Source organism: Cupressus sempervirens, chromosome 8, assembly GCF_028749045.1.
Source record: "Cupressus sempervirens isolate cs-2001-9-10 chromosome 8, ASM2874904v1, whole genome shotgun sequence".
NCBI classification, from domain to species: domain Eukaryota; kingdom Viridiplantae; phylum Streptophyta; class Pinopsida; order Cupressales; family Cupressaceae; genus Cupressus; species Cupressus sempervirens.
The window spans coordinates 766061632-766086380 of NC_143125.1; positions in this window are offsets into that span (position 1 = coordinate 766061632).

Below are 24749 nucleotides of genomic sequence, written 5' to 3' on the forward strand. Positions count from 1 at the left end.
CTTTCATCATCTAAAAGAACTTGCTGATGATGTAAATGATAAGCAATTATCTGACTGGTAATATCATTTTCAGGCTCTTCTAAATCAGAATCTATCAAATCATCACACATGCTTACCATATTGTAACTTATATCATCATGGCTTTTCTCTTCACTTTCTTCTTTAGGTTGCACTCCCTGACCTTGGGAAAATGACTGAGCAATAGCACAATAATTAGTAAAATGAGGTTATTGACATATAATGCACCATGGTACATCATCATTCATATTCATAGTGTTCCTTTGCAGGGGATTTGGGGTACCCTTATCCTTCACATTTTGTGTCTAGTTGGGGACTGGCTTACCATCTTTCCACTGAGTGGTGCAAGGGTAATTTTGCATTCTAGGCTGTCTATTGAAATTGTTGTTATTCACAGGGGTTCTCTCAGCAATATTTGGCTTATTAAAATTAGTGGGATTCATCTTCTTAAGAAATTCCAAAACTTGGCCTATAGTAGGTTCTTCTGGCTTCTTTCCTATAGGAGTTTTGTCACCCTCCCTTTTATTATTGTTCTTAGGATTAAAAAGCTTTGGATCATCCCTCCTATCCAATTTACCAGATGCCTTCCTATTATTCTCTATATTTACTACAATTTTATAAGCATCCCTTAAAGTCTTAGGATCCTTATCCCTCAATTGATAACCCATTTTGCTATCAAAAGCATTGAAATATGTTGTTAGACAAACATCTTCATTCAACCTCATAACTTGAAATAGTCTGTACATACCTTTCTGGAATCTTAGATTGAAATCGAATGCAAACTCATTTGGATTCTTCTTGATGTTGTTGAATTCATTCAACATGAATTCTGCATTAGTGGTGTCTCCATATTGCTCTTTGAACAATTTCTCCAAATCATTCCACAAGGTAATATTGTCATCAGGAAACCTCCTAAACTAATCCCTTGCATCCTCAATTAGTGAATGCACAAAAAATTTCATTACCATATCTTCATGTTAAACTTCATAATCATTCAACATATCAATGAAAATTCTCAAATGTTCTTCACCAATAACAACATTATTCTTAGAGAACTTAACCACTTTATCTCTTAAATCAAATGATATGGGATTTGGGGTACCAAGAATACAAACAAATGATATTTGTCTATACTTTTCTAGGTATATAGGTTTCTTCTAAAAACCAAGAACATTTGAGGTACTAGCTATATTAGCTTGACTCAGAGGAGTAGTTTGGGATTGTTGAGGTGGGACAAATGGGACTTGGGTGCTAATAGTGGATGATGAGGCAGGAGCAGATTGGGATATTCCCTAAGTTGAGATTATTGGACCACTAGCTAGTGCAGGAGTTACAGGTGGGATAGATAAATTGGGCCATGAAGCCAATGTAGAATTAGATTTTATGAATTGGATTTTTCTCCTAGTCTCTCTAGCTTGAGCTTCATTCTCAACCTTCTCAAGTTCTTTTGCAAGATCTTCCCTCTCTTTTCTAGCCTTCTCCAGATCTAGATCTAATTTTGACATGGAGGGTTGTATGGTTTTTCTTGGTATAGCTTGAGGCTCATTTATTTGGATTCCTACAGCTTTTCCTTTCCCTTTATCTGGAGCTTTTGCAGTGGGCTCTATAGGGTCCACTTGAATAGGCTTATAGGCTTGGACCTGAGCAATAATTGGTTCTAGCCTTTGATTCAGGTGTTTTTCTTATTCTTGAACTTTAGCTCTCAGATTATTTACATCGCCAAATACATCGGTATGGAGAGTTGTGGTATTTTCTTCTAACTTTTTATTTTGCTCCTTCAAAGTAGCCATCCTTTTCAACAACGCATCCCTTTCTATTATGGCATCAAAAGTGGCTTGCTCCTTCTCCTTTTCAAGACAAATACATCTAGCTTCTTCCTCAACAATCCATTTCTTCAGAACTCCTATCTCAGAATGCACTTCTTTAGGGTCTACAGAAGTATCTTTCGAATCAGCAGGATCATCTAGATCTATAAGATTGGGCTCCACATATGGGGCTAGTCTGTGATTAAAAGGATCATCAAATGAACTCCTAAATCCTAGCTTGTAGTTCATGTCTACTATGGGATCTAGCCTTGATGAAGCAATTCCTACCATGGACGCATCTTTGTCCTGAAAGACTCTCTCATTTGGTAATGAGGTACTGAAAATACCTCCTAAGAGTCTTGTAGTTTTGGATTCAAAAGTAAGTGAAGAAGACTCTCTTCCTAATACTGGTTGATACTGGGAATTAACAGATGCATTGCCTCTGGGTTTCCAGGTGGGATTTGGATCTGTCCTTTTCTTATTTTGGTTCTTCTTACCACCTTAAGGTAAATTAGTATACATTGGTACATCAGGATTGGCTCTCATATAAGCTCTTGTGTTCTTTCTCTTGTCAGCCATATTCACCTTTTGTTAAAATAAGCACTACCTTCAAAACCTTGACTAAGTCGCCACCCTATTCTTGGAAAAATATACAATGACACTTATTGCTGACTCAAAGAAACAACACATAAGTAAAAAAAAAATATTTGACACGGATGGACAAATCACTGATGCTATAAGACTACAACTCTTGCTTGTTAGATAAGACACTTGGATAGGCTAGATACATCAATGTGTAGCTATGGTACTTGGGCTTTATCTTCTTTAAATTCTCAAGGTTTGTCACTAAAAGATTCCCTTATAACCATGGCCAAAACTTGGATAACATGACATGCATGTACATAGCAAGACCAAAGAAACTACAGTACTCTTCACAGATGTGTTGGACAACTCCCCAGTAGAGTCGCCATTTTGTTGGTGTTTTAAAAGGACTAAAACTACTAAAAGGACTAAAACTACTAAGCAACAAAATGCTTAATACCAAGATGATAGTACTCATACAATATAAAGGCTAGCCAATTCTTGTTAACAATTGCATGTGCAAAGCATTTGGACTCAACTTCAACAAAACCAAAGGTGGTTTTCTACTCTTCTAGCTCTGCAAGACCAGGGTGGGTATACCCATGGATGATTCAAGACTAGAAAAATTGTATGAGGATTATTTTTAGTTTCATTATGATTCTTATCTCAAATCCTCAAACACATACACAATTCTTGATAACTTGATAAACACATCCCATATAATAGATATGGCCAAAAATTCTTCTATAGATCTGCAAATGTGCTTTGACAATAGTGGCTAACTAAAGCTAAAACATTCCATGCAGACAAGTACTGGCCAGCTTTGAAGATCTGCAAGAAATAAAAGTAAAATTTGATTCGATGCTGTATTTTGAGAACCATTTGTGACATACTTCTCCTTTAGTTGAATCAATTTGATCAGTGCCTAATCCATTGGGGTTCAGAGTCTATAGAAAATTCTTAGATCTAACTTGTTGCCTTACAACAAATTCTATCAGCAATTCTTATCAGAATTTATCATTCAAAACCCTTTCCACTACTAAAGAAACCTTATCACATTCACCAAAGCTTTTATTTAATCCATTGAATTAACAGCAGTGATAAATAGATATACAACCTAACTGGATTTCATTCAATTGCACAAGCATTTACTTATACAGTATCAATTTAACCAAGTAATTAAAAGGAGACAAGATTCAGAAAGAAATGATGAAGGGACAGTTCACAATTTGTATTTATTTTCTTTGAAAATTGTATACCATTTACAATAGACTTAGAATGACCTTCAAAAAGAAACACAGCTCATTCTATATTCATGTATTCTCAGAGAATTGATAGCAAAAATACATCATAAACGTTCTTTCAAAAATTTGGAGCAAAGAAAGACTAAGCATACCACTTAGAAAAAATAGAATTCAGACCCTTTCTCTAGCCCTGGAATTTCACTTATATAGTGTGAAATGCAATAAACTTCAGGCTAAGAGAAACAAGACAGGTGTCCTTTTACAAAATTGGGTATATTACCCATTTTCAAAAGAAATTGAACACCTTAACTCAAAAAGGAACAAATAAAATAGTAGCAGATGATAGCTAGATCATAAAATCTTTAACTTTGTCTTTTTCTCTATCTAATCCCTGTTGGTAATGCTTTAATCTTTGCAATTGCTTCCCAAACAAATACTTCTCTTTTGGTGGGCCATTTACATTCCTTCACTATTGTTAGTTCATCAACAGTTTTCTACCACCTGGCATCAGTAATCACCCTTCCTTCTATGGTAAACCTATTCATTTTAGTTTCAATCTTGAAAAGGGTATCAACTAGTTTATTGAAGATACATTCATCAATACCATCTTGGAAAATAGATACCACTTGTGGAAAGTCTATAATGTGATCAAAAGAACTAGACCATTCATTAAAATCTTTTAGCCTATCATCAGAATTAATAACAGAAAGAATTAAAGAATAGAAACCATTTGTCAGCACTTTCAATTTGCTTTGAATTACTACCAACTTCCCTATGAAGGTTTGCAATAAGTCTTTCACTTTATCCATACCCTCCTTCACAGTAATAACTTTATCTGGGAGATCTGGCTTGTTAGCTAACAAGGGTATCAACCTGTCAAAGAATTGCATATATGGCCCCCATTGTTGAAAAATAGGCTCAAGCCATCAGATTGCATCCTTGCATACCTGTTCTACAGATTGAAGATTGATGAATGTATTATAAGCATCTTGAGATATTCTTTTCAGAATGCTTATTCTATGATTTAATACATTCATCAAGGCATTTTTCTTGGTGTTACTGTTAGATTGGGACACTTCTATTTCCACACTAATCATAGGCACTAGCATTGTTACCCCTATAGGTATTTCTTCTGTTTGGACCTCTACTTCTACCATGTTCCTTCTTTCTTCCTCTTGCCTTGGTGCATGTTCTACCTCCGCTGCTACCTTGAGTTGTTCTTTGAGGGATTTTGTTTCTGTTTCCAGAATTTTAATTTTTTCTTTGAACTCTTCTATTCTTTGCTTCTGTACATGGCTTATTTTGAGCTCTTCTTCATATGTTCTTCTAATATCAAGGCATTCATTGCACATTGCAGCTAACTTATCCTTAATTTCATCAACATTTTCTTCACTCATAAGAGCAAAATGTTTGACCAAGCTAGAGATCTCCTTCCCAATAGTGCTCTACAATATCCACACAATCATATTTTCCTAAGCAGTTTCTTCTATATCCATCATCTTGGGCTTCTTAGTGTCAGGGGCCACACTCCATACTGCTAGGGTTTTTGTGTCCACATTAAAATCTAACCCTCTTTTAAAGCTTTCACTACTAGTGGCTTCATAATTGATGGCCTTGTCTTGTATTCTCATTTGATCCAACACAAAGGCCTTCTCAATATCCCAATGTGGTATTAGAATCATACCACTCCTATGTACCAATTCTCTAGCTTCTACAACAGTCATTGTTTCACTCTCAGGATCATAAGCCAATAATTTTTCAACTAATTCCTTATTCTTCTCTGGATCCTCTCCTGGCATGAGACTCAATGTGAGTTCATTTTGTTTGATATTATAGAGAAAACTTTTAAAATCTAATGATTTAATGAAATCATCATCTTCCATGAACTTTTTAGATTGAATAAGCCTGTCATCCAATCTTGATGCTGCAACTTGTAAATCGGCAAAAGCCTTCCCTACTTCAATAGCTCTTTGGTGAAAATAATTTTTCCTAATATTAGAAAAATACTCACTATTCCCAGACATGACTTGTATGGCTCTTCTTACCACCTTTTCAGGGATGTGTATTGTCTTTTGTCTCTTATTTCCTTGTGGCACCCAGGCTGAAGTTGATGGTTGCTCCTCTTCTAACTCAATTTCCAATTGTGTATCTGGCTCAAGGGATTCTCTATTTACAATGGCTTCCTCTCCCTCTGGCTCATGAGGCATTTGTGACATAATATGGTCAAAATTTTCAACCATCTTTCTCAGATTATTAGGTAATGGAAATTCTATATAGAAACCCTTAAAATTAGGGTTGGTCCTCTTCAAAGCATTCTCCACTCTCCTTATTTCCTCATATTTCCTTAATAACTCATCTACCTCCCCTGTTGCTACTATGTTGGCAATTAGGTCCTCTATAGAGATAGGCTTGCTTGGAGGCAGAATAAAACCCCTAATAGCCTTGACCTCATTTGCAATATAACTATCAGGGTCATACATCCTATAAGGCCCAGTAGCAAATTTGTATTGACGTAGATACTCACTTAATTCTTCAAATTCATTTTTTCCTATCTTAAAATCTCCTACTTTAAAAGTTCTACATACAAAAGTAGGCTTATGCAAAGAGGGAGGGATCATTTCTTTATTCATCAATAGGAATTGCCAAAAGAATTCAATAATAGCCAGTCTGGGGGGTAAATATTTAGGTAGTAGATGAGGAGGTTGTGGGCATGCAAATACTGTGATTAAAGTACATTCTTTAAACAAAAATATACTCCCCCAATTATGATCTTCTTTTTTTTTTCATTTAAGAAAGACGGCCTAAGCAGAGTCTTCAAAACATTGGGTGCCCTAGAGAAAGTATGATCTAGTTGCCTCATGATAATAGAACTGAACAAATTAAAAAACACTAGGGCATTTGAATAAAAGAAATCCTTATGCCAAATATGAGTCCATATTTGCACAGGTAACTCACCAAATTCATCAAAAGTTTGATCAATGAAATCTCTGCTAATGTATCCAATGTTGTTGTATAGCATAAGGTGCATCAATAATGAATAATGGTGGAACTTGAAGTCTTTCATCTCTCCCTTCTTAGCATCACAAATCTGCATGTGCATACTATCAATAATGAAGGCCACATAATCTTACTCCTTATGATGGAAAGGGTCCTATATATCACATGGCATCAAAAAAAGAGAACCATACGCACAATCCTCTGCACCATCACTTCCCAACACTTTGTGCAAGCCATACACTATGCTTTTTGAAATAATTCTTGAACCTACTCAAAGGTAAAAAGTCTCCCACCTTTTTTGGAATTAACCCTGCCTTCTTAACTCTGTAAGGAATATGTGGCAACATGACATTGTTTACAAAATAGGTTTTATTTCTGTCAAATTTTCCTTGTAAATCCGCAATGTCAATAGGTACATCCATTTATCCCATTAATCTGAAGGCTTCAACAAAAGAAGTTATGTCCAATGTGCATAATATACTCCCATTATGTCTATGGAAAGTCCTAGTTATTGGATTATATGAATTTATTAGGGCCTTAAACAGATCAACATCAATGAACACTTCTGGGAATATCAATTTTGCCATATTTCTATTCCATGTGTTACATGCTGGCACATTCTCTGTTCTATTCTGATAAAAGTACATGAAAAGATTGTAGCCAGTCACTCTAGGGCACTCAGCATCTTGGACAAAAATATAAGGGTCTCTAAAAATATGATCATTTGCAAAAATTGCATTTGACAATCCTGGAAGAAGTTTTAGCCAATCTTTTGCATGATTGTTCAGTTTTCTGACCCTTGTTGTCTTTTCTATCTTAGCAGTAGATTTTTTCCTTTTCCCTTCTGGTGTAACTTCTACAATGTCATCACCCTCATCTTTGACTTCCTTCTCTTCTTCACATATCTCTTTGACTTCTTTTTTATCCATGTTCTCTTTAAACTGTATTTTGAAACCTTTTGCAATAGCACAGAACACACAAAGCTCTATAATTTTCAAATGTTAGAATGGAATAGAAAACAAGCTTCTTCACAGTGGCAAATAAACTTACAATCAATCAAATCTTTGATGTTTTAATCATACATCTACTAGCTTTTTCAATAAATTTAGCATGCATGAGCTTTAAAACTGTTAATGCAAGTTGCCATCAAGGTATATCAGCCACCAAAATTGATCCTGATGTACTTTTCAAAGTTTTATTTTACTTGGCTACAATGATTTTGTCTTTCTTGCTTACCTGGCATGACACATCAGCTATTTTCTTTCAAATGATTTTCTTTTGTTCTTACGCTAAGTCAAACCTTCAATCTTTGTAATGCCAGAAATGCCCTTGATGGATCTCTAGGTTCGCTCAGAGATGCTTCAGTATACCCTAATCGTAAGAATGTAATGATGCCTTGGCACTGTTTTGAAAATCCCTTTTATGTTCTTACGATGCCCTTTACCCCATAGGATCTCATACCTTTTCACTAAATACTTCCATTTTTATGATTCAAAATTTTGTCGTATAAGTGTAAAACCCTTATCCTAATTTTCTTCACCTTTTACACTTATATGCAACCCTTCACACCGCAGGATCAGAAGCCTTTTTACCATCACCTTCGATCTTATGATTGAACTATTCCTCGTATGAGCATAAAACCCTTTTGCTAAAGCTTTCCTTTTTTCCTTTTACACTCACACATCCTCGTATCAGAAAAAACCTTGAAAATTTCTTCTACGTCGCTTCGCTTACTTTATTTCTTGGGAGATCGTAAGACTTCAAAACTTACCTTCCACTTTTACACTCTTAACTTTACCCATAGAATCGAAATACCTTATGACTCTCTTTAATTAATCCTTTACACCTCTATGAGTTCCAATTACCTTGTATGCTCGAAGAGCCTTCCCAACTGACATCCCACTCTTACATTTACCCTTTATCGTATAAGCATAAAACCCTTTATCTTTTACCTTCACCTACTTACCATTTTACACTTACACGTAACCCTAAACTCATAACTACAGAGAAAAGATAAAATAGCCCTTCATTCATACGCTTACCTTGCAAGTACAAGGGCATAATGACAAAAACTACCCTTCTCAAATATCAACGACCCAGATTTGATCTCAGAAAATTTAAAAATAATATCGCCATTGATTTCGTGCACATGCAAAATTCATACCTTAAGTCATATGCCACGTGGGTTGGGCCTAGCTGACGCAAATGTCATGTCTTTATCTAATTCACTTGCACCAGGGCCCATCTGACAATTCAACAGGTCCCACTCGACACCTTTACTACTAAAATTGGGCTTTACAATTGTCCGCAAACTCAAAAGCATATGCACATAAACACCATTGAACCTTACTTTCACTCTTACAGAAACCTTTTATCTATAAAATCGTAAAACCTTTATGCACCCTTTCATATCAAGCTTTACACCATGTTGGGGTATTATGCCTTTACGCTATCCATTGAAACGTATATGCATAGATCACAACCCAATACCTCTCTGCCCCTTCACTCAAACTACTTACTCATAAGCCCGTAACAAGATTTTTCAAAGAGCAATATACCTTTACGCTTCTTCGCTTGCAAAACCATTTGTATGACTGGGAAGCTTGTGACCAAGCCATTCCGCTATTACGAAAAACAAAAGCATATCCTCGTAGAACATGAAATCCTTTACGCTTCTTCACTATGCTATAAAATGCAACCACAGAAACAAAAGGAAAAGGTATTCCACTCTTACGTGAACCTTACACCATAAGACCATAAATGATGAACTTAAAGCATTTTACAACTCCTTTTCAAAAATTCAAAGGGGAACCTAAGGTTTTTAGATTTAGGGCATTTTCATGGCTGAGTTAAGAGACCAACCTTAAGAAGTTAATAGAATCTACCATCACATGAAGCAAGGCACAACTAGGGAAACCTTAAAATTTTCAAAAATATGAGGAATGAAAACCCTAATCTTCTTAAAACAAAAGACCTAAATGATTTTTCACCAGAGTTTAAGAAAATTTTCATAATTTTTGCTAATGTAAAAAATCAGACTAACACATTGTTCAAAGCTTCATGCATTTTCCTCTTCCATATTGGGTTTTAAAGATGCCTCTATCCCTTTTTTATTACATTCTACTCTTTCAAACATGTGGCTTGCTTTTAGCTATGTGAGTTTTATGTTCCCCTACTACTAGTGTCTTCAACATTGTCATTTTCTCTGTCTTGCATGAACTTTGGTACCTCTAAAAGCTTGGCAGCCTCCTCCATCATTCCTTCTTTCTGATAAGACCCTCTTTGCAGGCTTTTGGCAACTTTTTAACCTTATTGTTGTGGTTTTCCTGAAGGGGGTTTTCCTCGCATGATGTCTTTTTATAGCATGGGATGTCTAGTTCATTCACTTGTCCATTAACTACTGCTTCAACTAGTGGCTTCTCCCCTATCATGCTACGGGCCGTTCTCTACAAGCAAAAATATCCTTCATCTCTTTCAGCATTGGTCTACCCTTCCCATTTTCTTCTACATGAGTGTTATCTGACATGAGATGGTGCCTCTAATCATGCCACAAGTTCTTTGTGGGGATCTCCTCTTTAGTAATGCAACAACTCTTTTTATCTCATGTTATGCACTCCTTTAATGTGATTTTCCTACTGGCTTTTTCTAATGTTCCTGTACACATGGGACGGTGATCTTCTTTTACATGGCATGGCATACTTTCTTTTGTTTGAGCTCACCAATTTGTTGCTAGAGTTTCTCATGTATTTGTTGGTTTCATCGATCAAATAGTCCCTTCCCTACTATGGCTTATTGTTTCTATTGTGGGGCTCCTCCCCTATTTTGTAATGGCTTATCTATTGCATGTAGCTACTTTTTTACAAACAAGAGGTAGCTCCTCCTTTTGAATTGAATTTTCTCATTGTATTGATGCCATGCACTTCTGATAAGATGGTCAGGGTTTTCAAAATTGGAAATTGGATTGCAACTATTCTCATTTCTTGGATTTTTATTTTCAGGAGAAGGTAGAAGCACTATAAAGGAAGCAATGATACCATTATCACTAGATGATTTCTTTGGTGCAAAAGTGCCTCTAATCTTTGGAACTAACTTGTAAGTTCCCTTTCTATATGTTGTAGATGATCTCTGAATAGATGGGTAAATGCTCTTTTTTTTGTGATTTGCATTATTAGTTTTTAATTTTAATTTTTATCAAAACCAAACTTATCCAAAACCACATCAAAAACTTGTGGGCTTAATCTCATCAACAACTTTATTGTTGTATGCATTCCATGGTAAATAGGAAAATTTCCATTCTTTCTTCTCTGACTTGATTGTGGAAAATATTAACATTATTGTTACCAATGTCTTGAGGTAGGCATTTAACATTGGTTTACAAACTTATCAACAAATTGCTAGCATATTCCATACCACCTGGCTTAATCTAATTGATCAACGGAGAAAGTTTTGTTTGGTTTTTTTTCACATGGAGCTATTTAATTTTAAGGTTGAACATCAAAGTTACTAAGGGATCATCCATCTATGTCATTTTAAGTGTAAGGACCATTGCATTTTTCTTTGAACCCATTTTGTTGAACTACTCCTCTTCAAACAACATCTTTTATACCCAAATGTCTATTCAATCTGACAAGATTAGTCAAGCTTGAAAGTGGGTTTAGCTAAAAAAAATTGTTTTCAAACAACTAAATCCTCAAATTGATCCATTAACCATCTAGCACTGATTTGGAGTAAATCTAACCACTAATCTGTCATTAAAAATTGATTTTATCATTAATGAGGAAACTATGAATTTCATATTAGGAGGTCTGTTGACTGGCCTTAAAAACTAACCCAAACCTATAACCAGGCTTTGAAATCTAATCCACTAATTCTCTGCCTTGCCTACCACTACACCATTTAATCTTGCATCATGATGAATTCTTAATCAAAAGATATTAACCATCAAAGTTGACCTTTTAGAACTTCTTGCAAGTAAACACATTAGAAAGCAATAAATTGCAATCAGAATTGGCTGCAAAATTGGGTAAACTGACACTTGGGAAGACAAAAACTATGGAATTGGTTCTCTTTCATGAGGAGAGAATGGATCTATACTTTGGACTCATAACTAATAATAGGGCGCAAATGGCGAGTGGTCAAAGTGGGCTGCTCAGAATTTGACAACTAGAAACAATGGCAAAAAAGCAATTTTGGCAAATGGAATTGACCTAGAAAAGTGTGCAAATGGATTCTTCATGACTTGAAAATTGACACACTTAAAATATTTTCAATAGAAAACATAGTGGTATAATCCATTTAATCTAGGCAATCATGGATCTCAAGTGATAATGTCTCAAACAGGGGTCTTGACAAATCTGCAAATGCTGACACCAGTAAAACTCTAGAAATTGTGTTTGGAATCACATTTGAAAACTCATCAAATGGATTCATCGAGACCTAAAAATTGAAACATAGGAAGTCTCTGACATCTAGAAAGAAATATAGAAGGAAATTTAGCATTTTGTTCAACTAGTCAAAAGTTATAGCATGTCAAAATAGGACCTTCTAGAATTATGTGCAAAGTGTATTAGAATGAAAATAGTAAACTAACTTTGGGGGATTCAAAACCTAGTCAAAAAAAACTTGAAATGACTCAAAATATAAAACATAGGTTCTCAGATATGGACACTAGACACTCCTAAAGTGTCAGGTCATGACACAATTCTGGGTGTAAAATATTCAATTGCAAACAAAGCCTCCTATCACAAACTGACACTTAGGGGAAAATGCAAATTTGACAACTACTAAAAACAAGATTTCACGAAATGGCTCAGAATAGCATTTTATGATCATGAGACAAGTGGACAGGCTGAATGGAAGGTGTTAGAAACATTAAACACCTCTTAGGCCTCAAACTGACAGCTGGGTACACATGCACTTAAAAGCATTTATAGGGCTTACTTTCTCAGAAGTGCTCAAAATTTGGGCTACAATTTTGAGCACCAATAGTGGCTCTATCTAGGGATTCATGTCCCTTGTAGGCATGGCAAGAATTTAGATCTCTGGAAGAAATAGACCACACACTAATTTCAAAAACTCTCTCAAATAGCTTTATTAAAAGCAAGGAAACAACTACTACTATGTAAAAATGATGGCCCCGGGCCACCAAACCTTTTCAGAACTGTTTACCTCTGTCATAAATTTAATTTTCATTTATATTCTCCTAAGGTACACTAAAATTCTCATTCTCATTTGTTTCACCCAACACATCAACACTTGCAATCATTTCATTAGGCAAAAAAAAACTACTATCATCACTTCCATAGTGCATATAAAAATCAGGCATACTTTCCTCATCTTGCTCACTATGAAGAAATGAATCAGCATGATCATAATAACTGACATTAATCTAAAATTGATCACTACTGACTCAATCATGGATTTCTTCAATTAGAAACACAAAAGCTTGGTATTCTACTTCATTAAATGAGTTACATGGATTAGATTGTAACTCACCTTGTGGCTCTGAATATAAAGAGTGTATAAACTCTAATTTCTCCTCATTTGCAAGATTAGTACACCATATATCAGACTGAATATACACTGCAATTTCTTCATATTCCAACAAATGATTAGATCTCAAACCACAAGAATTATCATGAAATTGCATTCTAACAATATGCTGATCTGTATCAAATTTTTCCTCAAATAGCTCACTAGAATAAACTAATTCATTACTATTTCTTTCCTCATCACATGAGCTTTTAACATCTATCTCAGCCTTGTGAAAATAGGAAACCCATGAACTAGCAACAGACCTTATCCCTACATCTTCATTATCAACATAGAAGTCATCATGTGCATTGATATAAGGATTGCCATCACATACACCTCCCAAACTTGATAGAGCATCTTCTGAAACTACATCTTCTTCAACATCAAATTTAGGGAAAATGATTTCATCATATGAATTTGCATAACATGTCAAAACACAAGCATCCTTAGATTGGTTAGCATACCTTTTAAAATCGTGAGCCAACAAATCAGAAATCTCATCAACACTTCACAAGACTTCATCACTAGTTTCTTCTCCTTGGCTGAGATCATTATTTGGATGACTTGGCACATTTGTAATAGCAGATTTGTTAGTAACAAAGTATGAAAAATCAGAATTATGATCATCCCATACATTTTCCTTTTTAGACAATACCTAAACAACTGGCATTCTAACACATTCAGATTCATTACTAGAAGAAGGACTATTACTATTGTCACATATTTCTTATTCTTTACACTCATCATCACAAAAGATGAATCCACATTATGCACATCATCAATCATCTACTGATTATTATCCTCTGATTCATAAAACTAAGACTCCTCATATTCATTATCACTTTCAATGGACTCATTTCATTCACTACTATTAGACTCATTAGCCTTCAAAGAACTTTCAACCTGCATGATAAAATCTTGGATTTCATAAATCTTATCTTATCTTATATTGGTTGGCCAATCCATTGAATGTGGCATAAAAACTTCTAAGAGTACCACTGGCCATGAAGACTTCTCAAGTCTAAAAAACTCATCAAGATTCATAACTACTGATTTGAACTTCATGTAAATTTGAAATCCACTAAGACCCTTAATATCACCAATTGTACTTCTGAACATTAAGATAGTCTTATCATGAATATTTATTTTCAATCTAGGAATATTTGCATGAACACTTTCAAGAGTTGGCACATCACTTTCAGACCTAGACTCAAAATCCATCTTATAAACTTTTTTTAAAAAAATCCTACCTCTTTCTTCTAGTGTTGAAATCACTAAATAGAGGCCCTAATTTTAATCTCATAGAAAGAACATAATCTAACAATTGTTGCAATCTTTGAGATCCTGAAATCCTAATCTCTCAAAAAATTTATCACAAGACTTATACATATACCTCAACAAGCCTGTATTAAAACTACAATAACATTTTCTCTCTCTACCAGTTTTCATACTCAATTATATTCTTTTCAAAATCCAAATTCAAGAATATGAAAACTCATAAAAAAAATTCTCCTATGTATAGTGTTGATCACCAAATGGAGAATACACTTTTCACAATCAATTTTCATGAAAAGAAAATAAATGAAAATGAGAATACCTCAAGATCTAGATGGCTGAAAGTTTCCTGCCTACCATTTACAATAGTAGACCCAAAATCTTATCAAATCCTTACCAAAAATTTTGAATCAACACACCACAAATCTTGCAACCATTAAATGTCTCAACCTTTTAGATATGTTCTTCTCCTACAACAACTAACCACAATTCATGTATAATACTGCACTGCCATAGAGATTAACTTCAAATTGCCACTCACACTAAGAGAGACATGAATTGAATTAGATTTGAATAGAATTACAAACTGATTTCAAACAACAATAGATAGAAGAAACCTCTTCAAACTTATCTCAAATTTGAAATCTCTAAACAAAGTTGAAACACAACTTCTTCAACACCATCGTATCCAAACTACACTTCTCTTTTCAAACAAAAAATTTTAACAACTTCAGATCTACCCAACAATGTGTTGAAAGCCCTAAACAAAATACACACACAATTAAATGTCACTGGTTGCAGAGATAGAGTTAGCACTCACAATTGTGAGAAAAGATTCTAAAACACAAATTTTTACTTATCTAATTCTGAACTAGACTTTCAGCATGAAATAAACTTGAAGATCCTCAAACATTTTGAACAGAGAACAAGATACTCTTCATTTTTAGATTTTGGACTCTAATTTTTACAATAGAAAATCACAAAATTAAACTGATTGAAGGTACACTCATTTCTTAGCACAATTTACATCCAACGCAAGAACTACTTTTGTAAGAGAATAAAGCTTACTAGGGAACATGAAAATATAGTAAGGAAATGGACTGAACACATCAACTTACTGTTGTATGACAACTTTCTCCATGGTATTCCTTTTAATGAGTTGAATCCCCTTAGATTCTCAAGGTTTGTCCATCATGAATCTCAACACAACTCCCCAACAGAGTCATCATTTTGTTGGTGTTTGAAAATGTTACCGGGTTTTCAATTATCCCCATAAGAATATGACATATCTAGGGGCAGCTAACTCTCATTCTCAACATATCATTTTAGACATAGGGCCAACTATAAGGCTTGGACCTTCTTCTACTTTAGGCTCTGCTAAACCTAGGGGGGTAGACCTTAGATTCAAATGATACCGTACCAGTGCAAAAACATATCCCTTAATCTATTAAGTAGATTTTACCCTTATTTCTCCTAATGACTCATGAAATGACATAGATCTACAGTAGCTAAATGCAAAGCTATGAATCTCATAATCTGAGTGAGGGTTAAACATTTAGGTCCTTCAACATGAAAGGGAGAGAATGTTGGATTAATAATGTTGAATTCAGCAAAACCCCTAATATGTAGCAACAAGAACTAAGTAACCCTGTAGCTGATCAATGCCTTAACCATTGGGAAAATCCATGAATCAAATGCATACATATGGATATCTGATACCTATTTGTATCTTCAGATATCGGATCTATCCATTTAACTTGTAAATAGACATCCATGTTCAATCTAAATCTCATTCTTACATGATATCCTTCTCAATAAACTTGCAACCCTGTTGATTACCTAAAGCATTTACATAACTACTTGAGTCATAAGCAACAATAAAACAACATATAGCCTTAAGGGACTACAACTATGACCTAAGCTCTTTGTTCAAAGATCATAAAAAATTGAAAATTCACTAAGACTGGAGATGAGAATCACAATGAAACTAATGAAATTCTTTTGCTCTTTGTATTATTTCTTTGAAATTATATAGCCATATGCATGAAATGAAAAACATGAAACAACCTAATAGATGTGAACTATCTATATTAACCTTCTTAATGTTGTTCATACAAGAGAGAATGTACTGAAAGAATGTGGTTTCACAGTAAACACTGGAACCTTGCTGGTATTGCCTAGAGAAAACTGCCAACCCCTTACAATGAAAGAAAGAAAGAAATATATAGGAAGAAGATGATTTCTCAGATCTGATCTTAGAATGACATGTGTCCACTTGAAATTCCCTCTCCTAGCAAAGAAAAAACTCTCTCTAACCTCTCTCTTCCATTTGATATGATTTGATTTCATCATTATTCTGTAACAAACTTCTAAATATCTCAGCTAAATGATGAAACCTTTATGAAACCAAAAATCTGAACTGCATTATGAAATGCTGAAGGAATTAAAATTTAACTTATTTGAATGTAACCCAATTTGACTCCAATTATATTTTTACCATGTTTTATCAACATTTAGCTCATTACCATGCCAGAAAAGAGTTTTGAACTTTGTCATCTGAATGTGATTGCACAATAGGAACCTGGAAGAAAACCTCATGTAGCATGAACTAGCTACTTCCTGTATAGAAATTGACTCCAGAATTAGAAAGTTTAGATTCTCTCGATTCTAGCGATATATAGTATCACTATATTTGCTTACCAGGAACCCCTTAAAAGTTAGTTTGAAAAATTCAAATTAACCTTAAGTTCAAACTTATATGAAAAAACCCCTTTTGATTTTAAAATTTATTCACGTGCATTTTTGAGAAAATATATTAAAAATTTGATCTTTTCAAACATTTTATATTTTCCCTACCCTTTGACTTTAGGTCAACCCTCTATTGACCAACTACTACCTGGTAGTGTTTGATTGGCCAACCCTTCCATCAAGTGCCATGTTAGCGTGAAGTCACTGCACATGAGACCCACTACCACCTGGCAATATCCTGCAAACCTACAATTTTTAAACCTCGTGCAACTCTGGGAAGCGGGCATGCACTGATTGTCAATCTAGGCCACATGGCGCAATCTCATACATCTATCTTTATTTGAACTTGTGGTGCCACATCATCTTTGAGCAAGACCCATTGCCACATGGTAGTAGCTCACTTACCCGCATTGCTTAACTCATGTGCATCTTTGAAATAAGGGTATGCCCCCACAATTTGATTAGACACATGGCCTCATCTAACCACTCTGCCTCCATATTAGCACATTTACCTTTTCATTTAAATTTTTTCTTTCATCATCTTCCAACTGGTCGTGGGTGGGGCCCTCGCGTGTGCATCATGGCTTCCAAAAGCCACACATCTTTAAGTCACAATATGATGAGTATGCTTTCATATTTAAAAACATTATAAGTCCTTCCCACAAGGCATGTGGGATAAATTGCTTTCAGTGTTTCTCTACCCTGTTCTATTATGTTCTTGTTTACTTATGGCTTGGGCTTATGGCATGAATTATTTATTTAAATGCATGGATTTCCTAATCATTAACAGCCTCCAAGTTTGCTACTTTTGACTTAGGTGTATTTCCTTTTAAAAAGGTGTGGGTTCTTCTTCACGCGTTCTCCTTGCACTTGGGTGCAGTTTAGAATAATACTTCTTCCATCCAAATCATGTCCTTTCATACCTACAATGGCATCATCCATATCAGGGGGTGGGCTGGGGGACACTCTTACAAGTCGTGAGCATCTCTTGCTCTCATTAGACATTGGCTTCCCCTTTTTATACTATTGTGGATGGTTTATTCATTGTATAGTTTCCCTGATCTGCCACCTCCATTTTTGTATGGGCTTGAGTTTCTTTTTATGTCGTAGGCGGCCTCCTTTTCTCCAATGGCATGGTCTTCAGTCCTGCTCCTACTCAAGTCATGGCTTCTTCTATGAAGTGTGGTTCCCTTGTTCAAAACTTCATGCATTTTCCTCTTCTGTATTGGGTTTTAAAGATACCTCTATCCCTTTTTTAATACATTCTACTCTTTCAAACATACAGCTTGCTTTTAGCTATGTGATTTTTAACTTCCCCTACTACTGGTGTCTTCAGCACTATTGTTTTCTCTATCTTGCACAAACTTTGGCACCTCTAAAAACTTGGCAGCCACCTCCATCATTCTTTCTTTCTGATGAGACTCTCTTTGTAGGCTTTTGACATCTTTTTCAACTTATTGTTGTGGTTTTCCTGATGGGTGTTTTCCTGATGTGATGTCTTTTTACAACATGGGATGTCCTATTCATTCACTTCTCCATTGACTACTACTTCAACTAGTGGCTTCTCCCCTCTCATGCTATGAGCTATTCTCCACAAGTAGAAATCTCCTTCATCTCTTTCAGCATGGGTTTTATCTACCCATTTTTCTCTATGTGAGTGCTCTTTAACATGAGCCAATGCCTCTCATCATGCCGTGAGTTCTTTGTGGAGATCTCCTCCACTTTTTTAACACGACTACTCTTTTTATCTCATGCTATGCCCTCTTTTAACATGAGTTTCCTACTGGCTTTCTCCACTATGCCTACATGTGTGGGATGGTGATCTTCTTTTGGATGGCATGGCATACTTTCTTCTGTTTGAGCTCACCAATTTGTTGTTGGAGTTTCTCAATGTATTTGTTGGTTTCATCAATAAAACAGTCCCTTCCCTACTGTGGGTTACTACTTCTATCGTGGGGGTCCTCCCCTATTTCGCAGTAGCTTATCTATTGCATGTCGCTTCTCTTTTACAAACAAGAGGTGGCTCTTCCTTTTGAATTGAATTTTCTCATTGTATTGATGCCATGCACTTCTGGTAAGATGGTCATGGTTTTCAAATTTGGAAATTGGATTACAACTATTCTCATGTCTTGGTTTTTTATTTTCAAGAAGGTAGAAGTGCTATAAAGCAAGCAATGATACCATTATCACTGGATGATTTCTTTGGTGCAAAAGCACCTCCAATCTTTGGAACTGACTTGTAAGTTCCCTTTCCATATGTTGTAGATGATCTTTCAATAGATGGGTAAACGCTCTTTTTTTTTTGTGGTCTGCATTGTCAGTTTTTTATTTTATTTTTTATCAAAACCAAACTTATCCCAAACCACATCAAAAACTGGTGGGCTTAATCTCATCAACAACTTTTTTCTTGTATGCATTCTATGGTAAATAGGAAAATTGCCATTCTTTCTTCTCTAACTTGATTATGGACAATATTAACATTCTTGTTACCAATGTCTTGAGGCAGGCATTTAACATTGGTTTACAAACTTATTAAAAAATTGGCAGCCTATTCCATACCACCTAGCTTAATCTAATTGATCAGTGGAGAAAGTTTTGTTTGGTTTTTTCCACATGGAGTTATTTAATTTGAAGGTTGAACATCAAAGTTACTAAGGGGTCATCCATTTGTGTCATTTTGAGTGTAAGGACAATTAAAATGTTCTTTGAACCCATTTTGTTGAACTTCTCCTCTTCGAACAACATCTTTTATACCCCAATGTCTATTCAATCTGACAAGATTAGTCGGGCTCGAAAGTGGGTCTAGCTAAAAGAAAAAAAAAATTCAAACAAATAAATCCTCAAATTGATCCATTAACCATCTAGCATTGATTTGGAGTAAATATAACCACTGATCTATCATTATAAACTAATTTTATCATTAATCTGCAAACTGTGAATTTCATGTCAGGAGGTCCGTTGACTAGCCTTAAAAACTAACCCAAACCTATGATCGAGCTCTAAAATCTGATCCACTAATTCTCTACTCTTCATACCCCTACCCTGTTGAATCTCATCTAATGAAAAATTCTCAATCAAAAGTATTGACTGTCAAAGTTGACCTTTTAGAACATCCTACAAGTAAACACATTAGAATGTAATAAATTGCATTCAAAATTGGCTTCAAAATTGGGTAAAATAACACTTGGGAAGATGAAAATTGGGGCATTGGTTCTCTATCATGAGGAGAGTATGGATCTGTAATTTGGACTCATGAAAAATAATAGGGTGCAAATGGCGAGCGGTCAAAGTGGGCTACTTGGAATTTGACAACTAGAAACATTGGCAGAAAAGCAATTTTTGCAAATGGAATTGACCAGGAAAAGTGTGCAAATGGATTCATCATGAATTAAAAATTGACACAATTAAAGAATTTTCAGTGGAAAAAATAGTGGTATAATCCATTTAATCTAGGAAATCATAGATCTCAAGTTATAACGTCTCAAACAGGGGTCTTGACAAATCTGAAAATGCTAACTCCAGTAAAACTTTAGAAATTACATTTGGAATCATGTTTGAAAACTCATCATATGGATTTTTCAAGACTTAAAAATTGAAACATAGGAAGTCTCTAACATCTACAAAGAAATGCAAAAGGAAATTTAGAATTTTGGTCAACTGGTCAAAAGTTAGAGCACATCAAATAGGGCCTTCTAGAATTATGTGCAAAGTGCATCAGCATGAAAATAGTAAACTGCCAACTTTGGGGGATTCAAAACCTAGTCAAACAGATTCAAAACAACTCAAAATCTGAAACATAGGTTCTTAGATATGGACACTAGACACTCCCAAAGTGGCGGGTCATAACACAATTTAGGGTGTAGTATATTAGTTGCAAATACAGCCTCATGTCACAAACTGACACTTAGGGAAAAATGCAAACTTGACAACTACTCAAAACAAGACTTCACGAAATGGCTCAGAATTGCATTTTATCATCATGGAACAAGTGGATGGGCTGAATAGAAGGTGTTAGAAACATTAAACACCTCTTAGGCCTCAAAGTAACAACTGGATACACATGCACTTAAAAGCATTTATAGGGCTTACTTTTCTCAAAAGTGCTCAAAATTTGGGCTACAATTTTGAGCATCAATAGTGGCTCTGTCTAGGGATGCATGTTGCTTGCAGGAATGGCAAGAATTTAGATCTTTGGAAGAAGCAGAGCACACACCTTATTGCAAAAACTCTCTCGAATAGCTTTATTAAAAGCAAGGAAACCACTGCTCCTACTATGGACAAATGATGGCCTCGGGCCACAAAAACTTTTCAGAATTGTTTACCTCTATCATAAACTTTATTTTCATTTACATTCTCCTGAGGTACACTAAAATTCTCATTCTCATTTGTTTCACCCAACACATCAACACTTGCAATCATTGCATTAGGCAAAACAAAACTACTATCATCACTTCCATAGTGCATATAAACATCAAACCCACTTTCTTCATCTTTCTCACTATGAAGAAATGAATCAGCATGATCATAACAATTGACATTAAACTAAAATTGATCACTACTGACTGAATCATGGATTTCTTTAATCGGAAACACAAAAGCTTGGTATTCTACTTCATTAAATGAGTTACATGGATCAAATTGTAACTAACCTTGTCCCTTCGAATATGAAAAGTGTATGAACTCTTATTTCTCCTTAATTGCAACATCAGTACACCATAAAATCTTCTAAAAGTAGCACTAGCCATGAAGACTTCTCGAGTCTAAAAAACTCATCAAGATTCATAACTACTGATTTGAACTTCATGTAAATTTGAAATCCACTAAGACCCTTAATATCACCAATTGTACTTCTGAACATTAAGATAGTCTTATCATGAATATTTATTTTCAATCTAGGAATATTTGCATGAACACTTTCAAGAGTTGGCATATCACTTTCAGACCTAGACTCAAAATCCATCTTATAAACTTTAAAAAAAAACTCCTACCTCTTTCTTCTAGTTTTGAAATCACTAAATAGAGGCCCTGATTTTAATCTCATAGAAAGTACATAATATAACAAATGCTATAATCTTTGAGATCTTGAAATCCTAATCTCTCAAAAAATTTATCACAAGACTTACACATATACCTCAACAAGCCTGTATTAAAACTATAACAACATTTTCTCTCTCTACCAATTTTCATACTCAACCATATTCTTTTTAAAATCCAAATTCAAGAATATGAAAACTCATAAAAAAAACTCTCCTATGTATAGTGCTGATCACCAATTGGAGAATACACTTTTCACAATCATTTTTCATGAAAAGAAAATAAATGAAAATGAGAATACCTCAAGATCTGGATGGCTGCAAGTTCCCTACCTACCATTCACAATAGTAGACCCAAAAGCTTATCGAATCCTTACAAAACCTTTTGAATCAACACACCAAAAATCTTGCAACCATTAAATGTCTCAACCTTTTAGATTTTTTCTTCTCCTATAGCAACTAACGACAATTCATGTATAATATTGCACTGGCATAGAGATTAACTTCAAGTTGCCACTCACACTAAGTGAGACATGAATTGAATTAGATTTAAATAGAATTAAAAACTAATTTGAAACAACAAAAGATAGAAGAAACCTCTTCAGATTTATCTCGAATCTGAAATCTCTAAACAAAGTTGAAACACAAGTTCTTCAACACCATCAAATCCAAACTACACTTGTCTTTTCAAACAAAATTTTTTAGCAACTTTAGATCTGCCCGACAATGTGTTGAAAGCCCTCAACAAAATACACACACAATTAAATGCCATTGGTTGCAGAGATAGAGTTGCCACTCATAATTGTGTGAAAAGATTTTGAAACACAAATTATTACTAATCTAATTCTTAACCAGACTTTCATCATGAAATAAACTTGTAGATTCTCAAACATTTTGAAAAGAGAACCAGATACTCTTCATTTTTAGATTCTAGACTCTGATTTTTACAATAGCAACTCACAAAATTGAACTGATTAAAGGTACACTCATTTCTTAGTACAATTTACATCCAACTCAAGAACTACTACTGTAAGAGAATAAAGCTTACTGGGGAAGATGAAAATATAGTAAGGAAATGGACTGAACACATAAACTTACTACTGTATGAAAACTTTCTCTGTGTCATTCCTTCTATTGAGTTGAATCCCATTTAATTCTCAAGGTTTCTCTATCATGAATCTCAACACAACTCTCTAGTAGAGTCGCCATTTTGTTGGTGTTTGAAAACATTACCAGGTTTTCAATTATCCCCATGAGAATATGACATATCTAGGGGCAGCTAACTCTCATTCTCAACATATCATTTCAGACATAGGGCCAACTATAAGGCTTGATCCTTCTTCTACTTCAAGCTCTGTTAAACCTAGGTAGGTAGATCTCATATTCAAATGATACCATACTAGTGCAAAAACATAGCATTGAATCTATTAAGTAGATTTTACCCTTATTTCTCCTACTGACTCATGAAATGACACAGATCTACTATAGCCAAATGTAGAGTTATGAATCTCATAAGTTGAGCGAGGGTTAAACATTTAGGTCCTTCAACATGAAAGGGAAAGAATGTTGGATTAATAATGTTGAATTCAAAAAAACCCCTAATATGCAGCAACAAGAACTAAGTAACTCGGTAGCTGATCAGTGCCTTAACCATTGGGAAAATCCATGAATTAAATGCATACATATGGATATCTGATACCTATTTGTATCTTTAGATATCTGATCTATCCATTTAACTTATAAATAAACATCGATGTTCAATCCAAATTTCATTCTTACATGATATCCTTCTCAATAAACTTGCAACCTTGTTGATTACCTAAAGCATTTACATAACTCCTTGAGTCATAAGCAACAATAAAACAACATATAGCCTTAAGGGACTGCACCTATGACCTAAGCTCTTTGTTCAAAGATCATAAAAATTTGAAAATTCACTAAGACTAGAGATGAGAATCACAATGAAACTAATGAAATTCTTTTGCTCTTTGTATTATTTCTTTGAAATTATATAGTCATATGCATGAAATGAAAAACATGAAAAAACCTAATAGATGTGAACTATCTGTATTAACCTTCTTAATGCTATTCATATAAGAGAGAATGTGCTGAAAGAATGTGGTTTCATAGTAAACACTGGAAACTTGCTGGTATTACCTAGAGAAAACTGCCAACCCCTTACAATGAAAGAAAGAAAGAAATATATAGGAAGAAGATGAACTCCTAGATCTGATCTCAGAATGATATGTGTCCACTTGAAATTCCCTCTCCTAGCAAAGAAAAGACTCTCTCTAACCTCTCTCTTCCATTTGATCTAATTTGATTTCATCATTATTCTGTAACAAACTTCTAAATATCTCAACTAAATGATGAAACCTTTATGCAACCAAAAATATCAAATGCTAAAGGAATTAAAATTTAATTGATTTGAATGTAACCTGATTCGACCTCAATTACATTTTTACCACATTTTATCAACATTTAGCTCATTACCATGCCAGAAAATAGTTTTG